The 12,175-nt window shown below is 34.0% G+C and overlaps 1 pseudogene across 1 annotated transcript; it reads right to left on the reverse strand.

Moving 5' to 3' along the window:
• Window positions 1–1,212: 1,212 nt before the first annotated feature.
• On the reverse strand, window positions 1,213–1,994 carry LOC308631201 (ATP synthase subunit O, mitochondrial-like; annotated as a pseudogene). Its single transcript has one exon. The product of its transcript is annotated as an ATP synthase subunit O, mitochondrial-like (transcript).
• Between the last annotated feature and the right edge of the window lie 10,181 nt (window positions 1,995–12,175).

The raw sequence follows: 12,175 nt of genomic DNA on the forward strand, positions 1-12,175 counted from the left end.
AAATCAAAATGAACAAAAGGAGAAATAAATATGTATCCTGCTATTATGCCCAACTGCACAGGAGGAACTTCGAGTTACATCAAAACACTAGAATCTGTATGTCTTTAGTAGAATATAGTCTAAGGATAAAAGTAACAAAAAAATAAATAAATAAAACAAACTGCCTTCAGTAATCACATTTTTTTGGAGGAGTACTGGTATTACTGTACATGACTATTTTATGTGTACTTTCAGATAAGGCAATCCAAAATTATGTTGGTAACTTTGAAGACCAATGTTTTTGGTATAGAAAAAAGAAGATAGGTTTGCAAAATTGATGAGATTGAGTAGAAACTATAGCCTTGAATAAAAATTAGAAATAGCCTCTTATAGCCACTGAAGAAACACAGAATCAATAAACACCCCTGACACTGATGCTTTCTCTCTGATACTATCCCTTTTTTTTTTTTTTCAAAAAGAAACCACAGCTTCTAGTAAAACAGTTGATTCCAAGTTCGAGGCATTTCACCTTGTACATTTCTGTGTAAAAGGTGAGTGTGGGCTGTTTAATAATACTTAGCAGAAAATGTAGCAAGGAAAATAAAGATCATATAAAATAGACAAGTGAACTAACTCAGAGAGTATTCCACAAGACAAAGTGTAGGAAACATACATTAATAGAAATATTTGGTGTAAAAAAATTAAATACAATGAACTGAACTTGGTTATAGCCATAAGTTATTTTAAAATTAATGTGTGTGTGTGTGTGTGTGGTGTGTGTGTGTGTTTGTGTGTGTGTGTGAGAGAGAGAGAGAGAGAGAGAGAGAGAGAGAGAGAGAATGAATATCTATGTCCATCTAATCTATCCATTTATATATCATCTTTGGAGGAAGCCAGAACTAATTCATTACTTTGAAAACTGGATTGGAAAGAAGATTTAGATGCCAGGCATGGTAGCACAGCATGTAATCCCAGCTACTTGCAAGGCCAAGGAAGAAGGATTATGAGTTTGAGACCAGTCTGGGAAACTTAGATTCTGCTTCAAAACAAATTGAAAATAATAATAATAATAATAAATTAAAAGGGCTGGGGTATACACTTGCCTAGCATTTATGAGCCCATGAATTCTATCCCCAATAACATAACATGCATACTTTAAAAATTCAAATATATTTCTGAAAATATTATAAAAATAAATGGAGGAAGGATGATAATATTTATTTTTTCTCTCTCTCTCTTCAGGAAGCATTTTATTGTTGCTCCATGTTTAAGAATTTTCACTGACAGAAAGCCAACACTTTTAGATACTCTCCCGCATAGCCCGGGTCAGCTTCTGAATCTTGGTTTTTGCAGACATATCAGCATATTTCTCTCCAATACGGACAGTCATTCCACCCATGATTGCTGGATCAGTCTTAACCTCCAATTTCAATACTTGGCCTTGACTTAGGAAGCTCTTCAGGACTGTCTTTAACTCAGAGAGAACAGCTTCAGGTAAAGGAGATGCAGTGGTCACTGTGCAAGGTACTTCTCCACGGTGCACACTCATAATGGTAGAAAAAGCAGAAATGATGCCATGGGCATTGCCTAGGCGACCATTTTCAGCAAGCAAGTTGATCAGATTAGACGTGATGGGGGGAAAACCTCTCTTTTGTTGTCATGTCATTTAGGCTTTTCATTTTGATGGAACGCTTAATATGGGGATTCAAAATAGAAGCTGCTATTTTGGGTTCCTTCAGGATTTGCGCTACCCTCAACAACTCCTTTTCTACTTGTTCCAGTTTATTCTGTTTAGAAGCAGCAGAATAAAGAGCAGTGGCATAGCGACCTTCAACGCCGTATACCTGAACAGGTGGCCTCACAAGCTTGGTAAATGGTCTGACCATAGATGTACTGAAGCATCGCACCTGCAAGGGCACAGGTCACCTTCACATTCTTCAGCACAGGAATGCACTACGTCAGAATTCTCTCTGCTGTGAGAGCCTGGAGGCTGTTGGGGCGGCCATCTTCTCCCGGGTGGCTGTAGGTCAAACCCGGATAGGAAGCGAGAGGGGGATGATAATATTTCTAATAATTGCTAGAATTACTAACATCACATGAAGTGGGATTTTTTTGTCTGTCAAATCTCTCAATTACCATGATAGATGTGTCAAAAATGACTACAATAATGGATTTATTAATTTCTTCTTTAACTCTTATCAATATTTGCTTTATGAGTTTTATGTCGCTTCTGGGGGCATGAATTTATGTATTATCTTACTGCTGAGTTAAATATTTTCCTTTATTTCTGTAAGGGTGACAAAGAGGAAAACTAGATGAAGGAAGAGAGGGATAAAAAGAGAGGTAGGGAGAAAGAGGAAGTAAAAGGAGAAAGGTGGTGTTACCTATAGCAGTGATTCTCTTAAAAACATTGACACCCAGATCACAGCTCATACTAATTGAATTTAAATTTCTTGAAATAAAAAACAGCCCTTTGTATATTTTACAGATTCCCAGGTAATTTCAGTGTATAGCAAAGTAGGGGGGAGGTTACTTCCTTAATCTGTAAATTAAAGAAGGCTTAATAGTACCAAGAAATGTTGCAATGCATTGACCTATTCAAATACTTTATCAAATAAGCAAACATAAAACAATAACAACAACAACAAAATACTATTTGTGAAATGTGGATGCTAACTGGGTATTTAATTATAAAAAATAAATTATTTAAAATATTTTAGGTAGGATCACTACTTTTTTATTCTTTAAAAAGTACTTTTAAAGTTAGGTTAGGAAATCAATGTGGATAAAATGATTTGGTATGGTTTTGGGAGGAAGGAGATACATATACGTGTATATGTATGTACATGTATGAATACATACAATCTGACACTGAACCATGAGTTGAAGCCCTATGATGAGGGTAGAGGAGATAAAGAATAGTGAAGATTTGGATAATTTTTTTTTCCCAATTTACAAATGGATAAGTTTCATGAATACTGGCAAAGACATAAAATTCCATGATCATAGACAAAGCACGTTATAGTTCAGAATAACAGCAAATGGGTATCAGTGCTGGTTCTTTGACCCCCAATTCTTATAAGGTAATAGAAAAAGGGCCACATAACACTTGTGCATGAAACGTGCTGTGTTGTAGAGGTATCATGATCTTAGGGAACTGAAAATTTTATAATAGACTGTAAGATTGCCTGCCTCTAGCCCCACAGGGAGACAACTTTATTATGCGACCCAGTAAATACAGATTTAGTTTGCTACAAAGGGAAATACTATCTCTATCTTCTGAAGATGCTTTCTATAGAGGCAGCTTTTAAGAGGTAGTCCAGATCAAATGTCTCTTTGTTTAGTATTATTGTCCATCTGATGGACAGAAACATAAGAATTCCATGGACAACTGGTTCCCAATGGGTGGGTTCATTTTACTAATCTCCCCACCATTGTACACCTTGAAATTTTTATAATAATAAATAAATCACTACTCACAACTAATTCAAGAAACAGTCATTTTCAGAATCAATTTCAGAAATTTTAGCTATCCAAAATCACAAGTCATAACTACAAGATCAACACATAAATGTATGCAATGAAACCGGAGAACAATCTATACAAGGCCTATATTTAAATGGAAAACTGCTATTGCTATATCAGATATAATAAATTAAATACAAAATGTTTTACTAGAAAGAAGGGAAAATATTTAGTACATCATTAAAATCATTATTAAATTTATGCTCCTGGAAGCAGATTTGATATACATAAAGTAAATATTGAGAGAGTTAAAGCAGAAATTACTAAATTCATTATCATGGTCAGATTCTTTTAACACATCTATCCTAGCAATTGGGAGACATGACAGATGAAAATTTGTAGCATTGTAAGACTTCAGTAAGATTATTTACAAGTTTATTTAATGGACATATATATAACATTGTCATCAATGAAAGAGTAGTCAGATACTGAGTGACAAAGTTAGCTCAAACAAGTGTCCAAGTCTTTCATTTAGGGATACCTCATTTTCTTTCTTTTTTTTTAATTGATTCTTTTCAGTTATATATAATATTAGGATACATTTTGACATAATTATAGAAGTATGGAATATAATTTGCTCTAATTTAGTTCCCAATACTCTCTCCTCCTCCCTTCCTCCCTATCCCTGTTCCTTTCCCTCTGCTCTAGTGATCTTTCTGCAATTGTAGAAAATCTCCTTTTCTGACCACACTTTGACTGTTAGAAATCAAAAGGAAAAAGAAAGCCAGAAAAATCCAAAATATTTACAGTTTTTAGAAACACAACTTTAAATAACTCATAGGATAGAAAAGAAATCCCATGATGGGTATTAATTTTATTTAGAAATGAGTGATGAAATTATTGCACATCAAATCTCAGGTGATACAGCTAAAGTGATTGTTAAAGCAGAATTTATTAGCTTAAATCAGTACTTTCAGAAAATAGAGTAAATATTCATAGTACTTTGTTCTCAAGACAAAAACCAAGTGCTATTTCCTTTATTTCCCTCATCCTTCTCATCAGTTCATCAAGAAATTGTTTAGACAACCCTTAAAACTCATCCCATACCTGTTCAGTACTTATCATCTTCTTTGCAAACGTTATGATTCAAGTCATCACTTCTCTTACCTGGAGTATTTCAACAGCAATGATCTTCCTGCTGTCTGGTCTATTTCATTCTCCCTGTATATGACACTGAGATCTTAAAGACATATGTCAGATCACATGACTCCCATGTTCAAAACTGCCAGGAATGCCCTGCTCTTCATCATTGCAGGACTAAATCTCTTCCTAAATTATTAATGTGATTGGTAAAAGTCAAATTCTTCCAGTTACAGGACCAGACTCCTGTTTCCTCCTATGGCCAGAGGGCTGTCTCAGCAACTGAAGAATGGACACTGGTCCCAGTCATATGACTGTCTTACCACCAGGTAGTTTTCTTTTTCAACAAGAGGCCCTTTCTCTTGTTGGCTAAGATGGAGGCTTCTACAATGTAGTGCAATCAATAGAGCAATTATCCTATCATATTCATAGGTCCCTTCCATACTCTAAGCTTCACAATTATACAGGCATATGCACAAGAGGGTGGGAACCTTAGGAGGCCATCTTAAAATTTTGTTTTTTATCCTAATTTATCTTTTAAGTCTATAATAAATGCATTTATGATTTTCAGTCCTTTGGAGTAAATTAAGGGGCCCTATACCACTGAGCTAATCCCCCAGCCTTTTTATTTTTATTTTGAGAAAGGATTACACGAGATTTTGGAGACTGGCCTTGAACTTGTGATTCTAAAACCTCAGGTCTCCCATATCGCTGGGATTATAGGAAGGCATCACCATACCAAGCTGAATTCTTAAATTAGAATATTTCCTACTCCAATTGTTTAATAAAATGTAATAGTTTAATTTATTTGTTATTCCCTTTTTGGATCTAGTCCTCATTAAATCAGGTGCCTTGTCTAACTTTTCCAGTGCTATTTTTCCAAGTTTAGATCAGAGCCTCAAAAATGGAAGATAGCTGTGGCACCTATGTAAACATGAGATAAAAGGGTCTCTAAAAAAATGCACGAAATGTTCAAGGGGGAATCTGTCTTTATGTCTATCTTACAACTGACACCAAAGTAAATGATTTGAATAAATAGTGCCATTTCTATACACTAAAAAGCAAGATCAAAATGTTTTTTAAAAGGCAAACTTCTAATAAGTTTTGAAACTATGTATCTTATAATTTAACAATTATGGTACAAAATGATAATAAAGAAGTTTCAAAGAAAAAAACAGACATCCCAGTTTTAAAAATCAATTAAAAGTATTAATCAAAAAATAGAAAAGGAAGAAATGTAATGGATTATGGCTAATAAAATACTGTAGTTTTCTATCAGAGTAGTAACCATTAGGTCAGTGAAGTGCCATTTTTTCCCCACCATTATATTGGTAAAAGTAAAAGCAATGATCCTATTCCACATTTTTAACAAATATATCCTCATATATTGCCAGTAGAGAGGTATGCAAGATTTATGAAGAGAAATGTGATAATCAATGTCAAAAATTTTTATTCCCTAAATTTAACAACTTAATTAATTGGACAATATCTAGTTATTTTTCTAATAGAAAATTGAAAAGTGCTAAATTCTTTTTTGATTAAAGAGCATGTTAAATTCCTTGAATGTCATATAATTTATTAACTATAAATGAATGATTTATTCTATTTTGAAATCATTTAATTCATTAAATTAACCTATATGTAAATTTACATTTCATGCACAGTGCTAGGCATTTGAGATATACACATATATATTTGCTTATATGTGTGTGTGTGCATGTATGTGTGTGAGTGTGTGTGTGTGTGTGTGCAAAATTGTATAGGTAGTTGTGTGCAGTGAGCTAAATTTGTATCTATTGAAAAGTTAAAATTTTATGTAGTCATCTTACCCTATGACACCCGTGTTCACAATAAAGAGAGAGAGAAAGAGAAAAAAAAATGAATCTCCTGTTAAAAGTTCAAGTACTCTGGTTAAAGTTAGTGGCACAGTTAATGGCTGATTTTTTTTTAATACACACTGATGTTTTCCTTGTACTTTTATTATAAACTTGAAACTTGTGGTCTGGGAAAATGTGTTTGAATGCTAGCTTTAATTAAACCATTTTCCACAAGAAAAATATCATTAGATATTCAAAGAACAAAAGTACTCCGAATCAAATGTGGGAATAGCTAGGATCGTGTTTGATCCAATATCTTCAAGGTCTTGGTAAAAATAACCATGTAGCTTACCGGAATAGAACTCACTAGAATGAAAAATCATTAGACTTCGATCAGAGTCCTACACCAGATGTTTTAGTGAGATCATCTGCAAGTCTTTTGACTTCTCAGACCTCTTATCTTGTTTTCTGTAGATACTGCTGACTTGTGGAAATAAATAGCTTACTGTGGTCTGAAGAAACTACCAGGAAGAAAACAAACCACCATGAGGACAAGACATAGCATCCCACCTTCCAATCTAAAGGGCTGGACTACACACATCACAAGAAATAAGGTGCAGCTCTAAACACCCCGGATTTTTATTACCTGGTTCTCTGACTTCAGTTGCTTCACAATCATCGGAAGAGCTCTACCACACACAGACTTCTGGGTCCCATCTTACACTTCTGATTCGGAATTCATATGAGTTTCCAGGTGTTGCGGGTCCAGGATAGCACCTTACAAACCACTGCTCTATTCCTATCTCACAGCTTCCTCCTTTTGTAGACGTTACAGCTATGGAATTAAATATGGATTATAGGGATATTGATACAATTTACCTGCCTTCCCCCACCAAAATGTAATTTCAAGTCAAGAGGTATTTATTGACATTTTATTCTGGAAGAACTGGGGAAACAATAATAAATAAAAGATTTTTTTTTTTTACTTCAGAGAGCATATATACTAATAGAGAATGCAGATAACAAATATCAAAGCAAACATGCCAGTGAAATATGAATTATTTGTATTTCAGATTGGCATTATAAAAAGGATATTCAATAAGAAAATATATGGTAGCATGACAGAAAGTACCTAGGTGTTAGGGTATCAATAAATGCTGGTCAGGAGTGACTTTTGAAGTGGATGACATTTAAGATGAGAGCAGGGAAGAGAGAAGAAAAGAAAAAGAAGGAAGAGAAAAGAAACTAAGACATCTCTTATTAATAATTTGGAAAATACCAACAGAAGAAACAGAATAGACAGAGATTGGAGAAGTCGCAGGTTAGAAAGTAAGATGCTGATGTTACAGTTCCCAGTGAGAAAAGCAAATAGAGATATTGTCACTTCTACTTCTGAGTCCCAATGCTTATATTAATATCTGGGACATACAAAGTTCTCAATATTTAGTTGTTAAGAAATGAGATCTCTGCCCTCCTCCTCTCCTCTCTCTGTTCTCTGCCTCTCCTTTTCAGGCAGCCCCCCAATAAAATCTATAATTCTTAGTTGAATAGATGAGCAATTTGTTGAGAAAAAAAATGGGTATAAATTTCAATGGATGAGGATATACTTCATGCAAATAGAGATACCACTATATTTTATAGTGTTTGTTTAATACTTCAAATGACAGAATATATTATTAACCATTATTCTCAAATTTCTCCTACAAGTACCAAACAAAGAAATAATTTATTATTAAAATGGAGACCACAAGGGTGGGGTTGCAGCTCAGTGGTTGAGCACTTGCCCCGCACGTGTGGGGCACTGGGTTCAATTCTCAACACCACACATAAATGAATAAATAAAATAATGGTCCATCAACAACTAAATATAATATTTAAAAAATTGAAACCACAATATAAGAAATAAAAAAGTGGAATGGCTTTGCCTTTGATCACTGTAGGGTGTCTGTGAATCATATGAATATGGTAGAGATAAAATTATTTATGAAATTGACGAGAATGGTCTGCCTTTGCCTGCTTGAGGCTGCACTGCAGAGATAAGACCAAAGCATGGGCAATTGTACAGCCTTGCTTTGAACAATCCGGGAGATTCGGGGAGTGAGCTTTTGTAATAGTTAAAACTCTCTTTGTTATATCTGTGAACAAGGTTAAATATTGTTGTATTTCATCTCATATTTTCGTTAGTATTAACTCACTTAATACAGTGGTCAGCACTCTATTCACCAGATTTTGAAAGCAAGAAAAAAACACCTTTAAATTTTTTTTTTCTCAAGAAGGTATAATCTGATTAGAGTAATTAGCTACTATTTATTTTTTATTTATAAAACTATCAAATGAAACATAATACAAAAATTTCAATATAAATAGATAGAATAGAAAGTAAAAATAAAAATGTCATGGTCCTCGTCTATCCTGCCTCATCATAACATTTGGCAATAACATTATTGATCTTCCTCTACAGTACTTTACATTATTCATATATTTTATTAAGTATTTGTGTTAGATTATCTGCACTTGAAAAATATGGGAAAAGTCCATTAAAGGATAGTTTTCAAGTAAAGGTGATTCTCATACAGACATAATAACATGTTAAAGATTTTTTTAATTTATTAATGAGGACACGACAGTATGTTAACAACTTCTTCAAATAAGAATCCAAAGAGAACACATATTTACAAATCAGGATAATAAAGTGAACATGCAAACAGAAGAAAAACTGGTCCCTTCTGAATAAGGAAAGGCAAGTAAATTGATACTTTTCAGGACAAAATGACCATATCTAGCAAAAGGTTTTGTACCAACATAAATTATAATTTAGAATTCTGAAATAGCTCAAAATCAGTCTCATGCTTCTATTGGATAACCAAGATGAGTGCACTGTGAACAATGTGTAATTTTCCCCCAAAGCCCAGATTTCTCCCTACCCAACAACTTTCATCACTCATGTCTTTTAAATCTTTTTCAGCCAACCTCTAAAAGGCCATCCCTAGTAACAATTACTGATGTTCCGGTTTGTTTCATAACTTTTTATCTAAAATTTCACATAACACATTAACATTCACTTACACATGTTCACATATATATTTCTTCCCAGATACAACAGTTAGACCACTCCTCTTACCACATAGCATTCATTAGGATAGATATCATCTAGTCCAACCTACTCTTAGTGATGGGCCCATGTTGTTGGGACCAAAAATGTTTCAGTAATTATTTTAAAATTTATTCTTCAACCTAATGTTTTGATTCCTATATGTTAGTTTTCCTCAAAATTTCTGAATCCACAATCATAAACTTTTATAGCAATTTCTACCAAATTACTTTTCAAAACATTGAGATACTCAGACTTCATCAGTGTATATGAAATATCCACAGCATAACTAACACTTTATTCTCAACATTCTAATTTTTTGCCTATCCAATTAGAATACTTAGAAGTCCTGGAATATTGATGAACTTGTGCATTTCTACCCGTGTTCAGTACAGCACTTCTATTTGGTGCTGTAGCTTAAGCAAAGCTGTTTTTCCAGAATACTCAGGAGTTGCCTTCTGTCATATCTAACTTTGAAATGGTAATCCTTTGACAACCCTTCTGTTAGTTATTTAGATCTATATAACATTTAGTTATTTAGTGTATATATATATATATATATATATATATATATGTGTGTGTGTGTGTGTATACACACACACACACACATCTACTTGGTGCTGTAGGTGAGATATACATATATATTTATATTTATATACACACAGATAAATATATATATATATATATATATATTTATATATATAAAAATATATTTACATTTAGATAGATTATAAATAAATAAATACATATGTGTATATAGATAGATAGATAGATAGATAAGATTCTGTGCTTGCTGATCACTGTGATCTGATATCAGAGTTAGTTGTCTTGATAAAAAAATAATAATAATTGAGCCAGGCATGGTAATGGACACCTATAATCCCAGTGACTCAGGAGACTGAGACAGGAGGATCACAAGTTTGAGGCTAGCCTCAGAACTTTAGGAAGGGCCTAAGCAACTTAGCAAGATCCTGTCTCAAAATGAAAAATAAAAAGGATTGGAGATATAGCTCAGTGGTAGAGTGCTCCTGGGTTCAACTCACAGAATCAAAAACAAACAAACAACCCCACATATTTGAGAGTCCATTAGGCTGAGAAGGTTCTAATGCCTTGGGTTCCTACAAAATTAAGCCAAATGCAAACAATAAAACAAAGCTTAAGCATAACCAACCAGAAGCTATCAATTAAGCTCTAACTAAGGACTTTCTATGGAATTGTACAGATATAATATAACTGCCCACTTGTAGCTAATCAAGTACTTGTGTTGCTGAGCAAGGGCCTGCTGCCCAACTCTCATGGAAGCCAATGAAGTAAAACTATGGCACTGGGTTTTTTTGCAAAAAGAAAAAAAGAAAAGCTTTATTTTTTGGTCAGCCTGCAAGGATCCAGGAGTTTAAAAAGACCTCAAATGTGTCTCCCCAGTTTGTTATACTGGGGGAATTAATATCAAAAGAGAAGCTGCTTGGATGGTGAGAAAGGGGAGATTTGGGGGGCTTTTGAGTAGGTGTAAGTGATCATTTTGCCTCTTCACAGGTTACATGCTTCTTTTCTGAGGAAGTTATAAGTGTGTATGGGGGTGGGATATAGAGTTTGTGACATATAAAGATCATTGACCAGACAAGCTGCTGCTCCTGTACATGTCCATTCTTGAAAAGCTGGTTTCACACTGTCCTTGAGTAGATTCTGGAGGCCTTTCCTGAAGAATAACTGAAGAACTTTGTTATATAAGGAATTAATATCTGGTGCATCCAGCCTTAGCTGATTTCATTACAGTGCTTTGCTTCTGCTTTCAGGCTATAAAAGCCTTCTGCTTTCTGCAGAGTTGGAGCTCTCTGAACTTCTTCCAGGTCTCAGTCCTGCGTGATTCATGAATCTTTTAATGCTTAAATAAACTCTGTTAAATTTACCTTGTCTGAAGATTTTTTCCCTCTTTTCTTTTAACACTCTTTACTGCCTTTTGCAGATTTATGTCTGTATAAAAATAAAAAAGTACTTAAGAAAAAAAAATTAGGAAATGAAATGAGTATGACCACAAGAAACATACCTCACCTGTTTCAAATGATAGTATCTCTCCTAAATAGGAAAATTAACCTTCATGCAAAGCTTTTTTTTCTGCTTACTTGCTAGTTCTACCATCTAAATATAGCTTAAGCAAAGCCGTTTTCCCAGAATACACAGGAGTTGCCTTCTGCCATGTCTAACTTTGAAATGATAATCCTTTGACAACCCTTCTGTTAGTTATTTAGTCTTTACATTCTGATGCACCCAAATTCACAGCCATCCAGGTGGAAATAAAATCTAAGAGATTTATCACTTTGAAAAAACTAGAGACTTTGAAATAAACTTTTTTTATTGTGTTATTATCCCTCATGCCTACTTTCACCCCTAGGGACAAGGGAATATATAAAGTTGACAAACAATAAATCAACAAATGAAATCATCTCAGATAAGAAGAGTTTAAGCTCAAACACAAAAAGAAGTTCAAAAAGAAACAACCTAATTAGTTTCATTAGCATTTCAATGGAAGTTGGACCTTATTCTGAAGAGGGTGGGGTTAGAATTCCACCAAGTGTCATTGGAAATGAATACTTTGGAACCCTTGACAGCTAGCGAAGAAGGTAATAATTTCACTTAATTTGTTTTTTTAGGTTCACTCATTTAAAAGAACTAACAGTTCCATTGC

This window comes from Spermophilus citellus (assembly GCF_964194105.1).
Source record: "Spermophilus citellus genome assembly, chromosome: 11".
Classification (NCBI taxonomy): domain Eukaryota; kingdom Metazoa; phylum Chordata; class Mammalia; order Rodentia; family Sciuridae; genus Spermophilus; species Spermophilus citellus.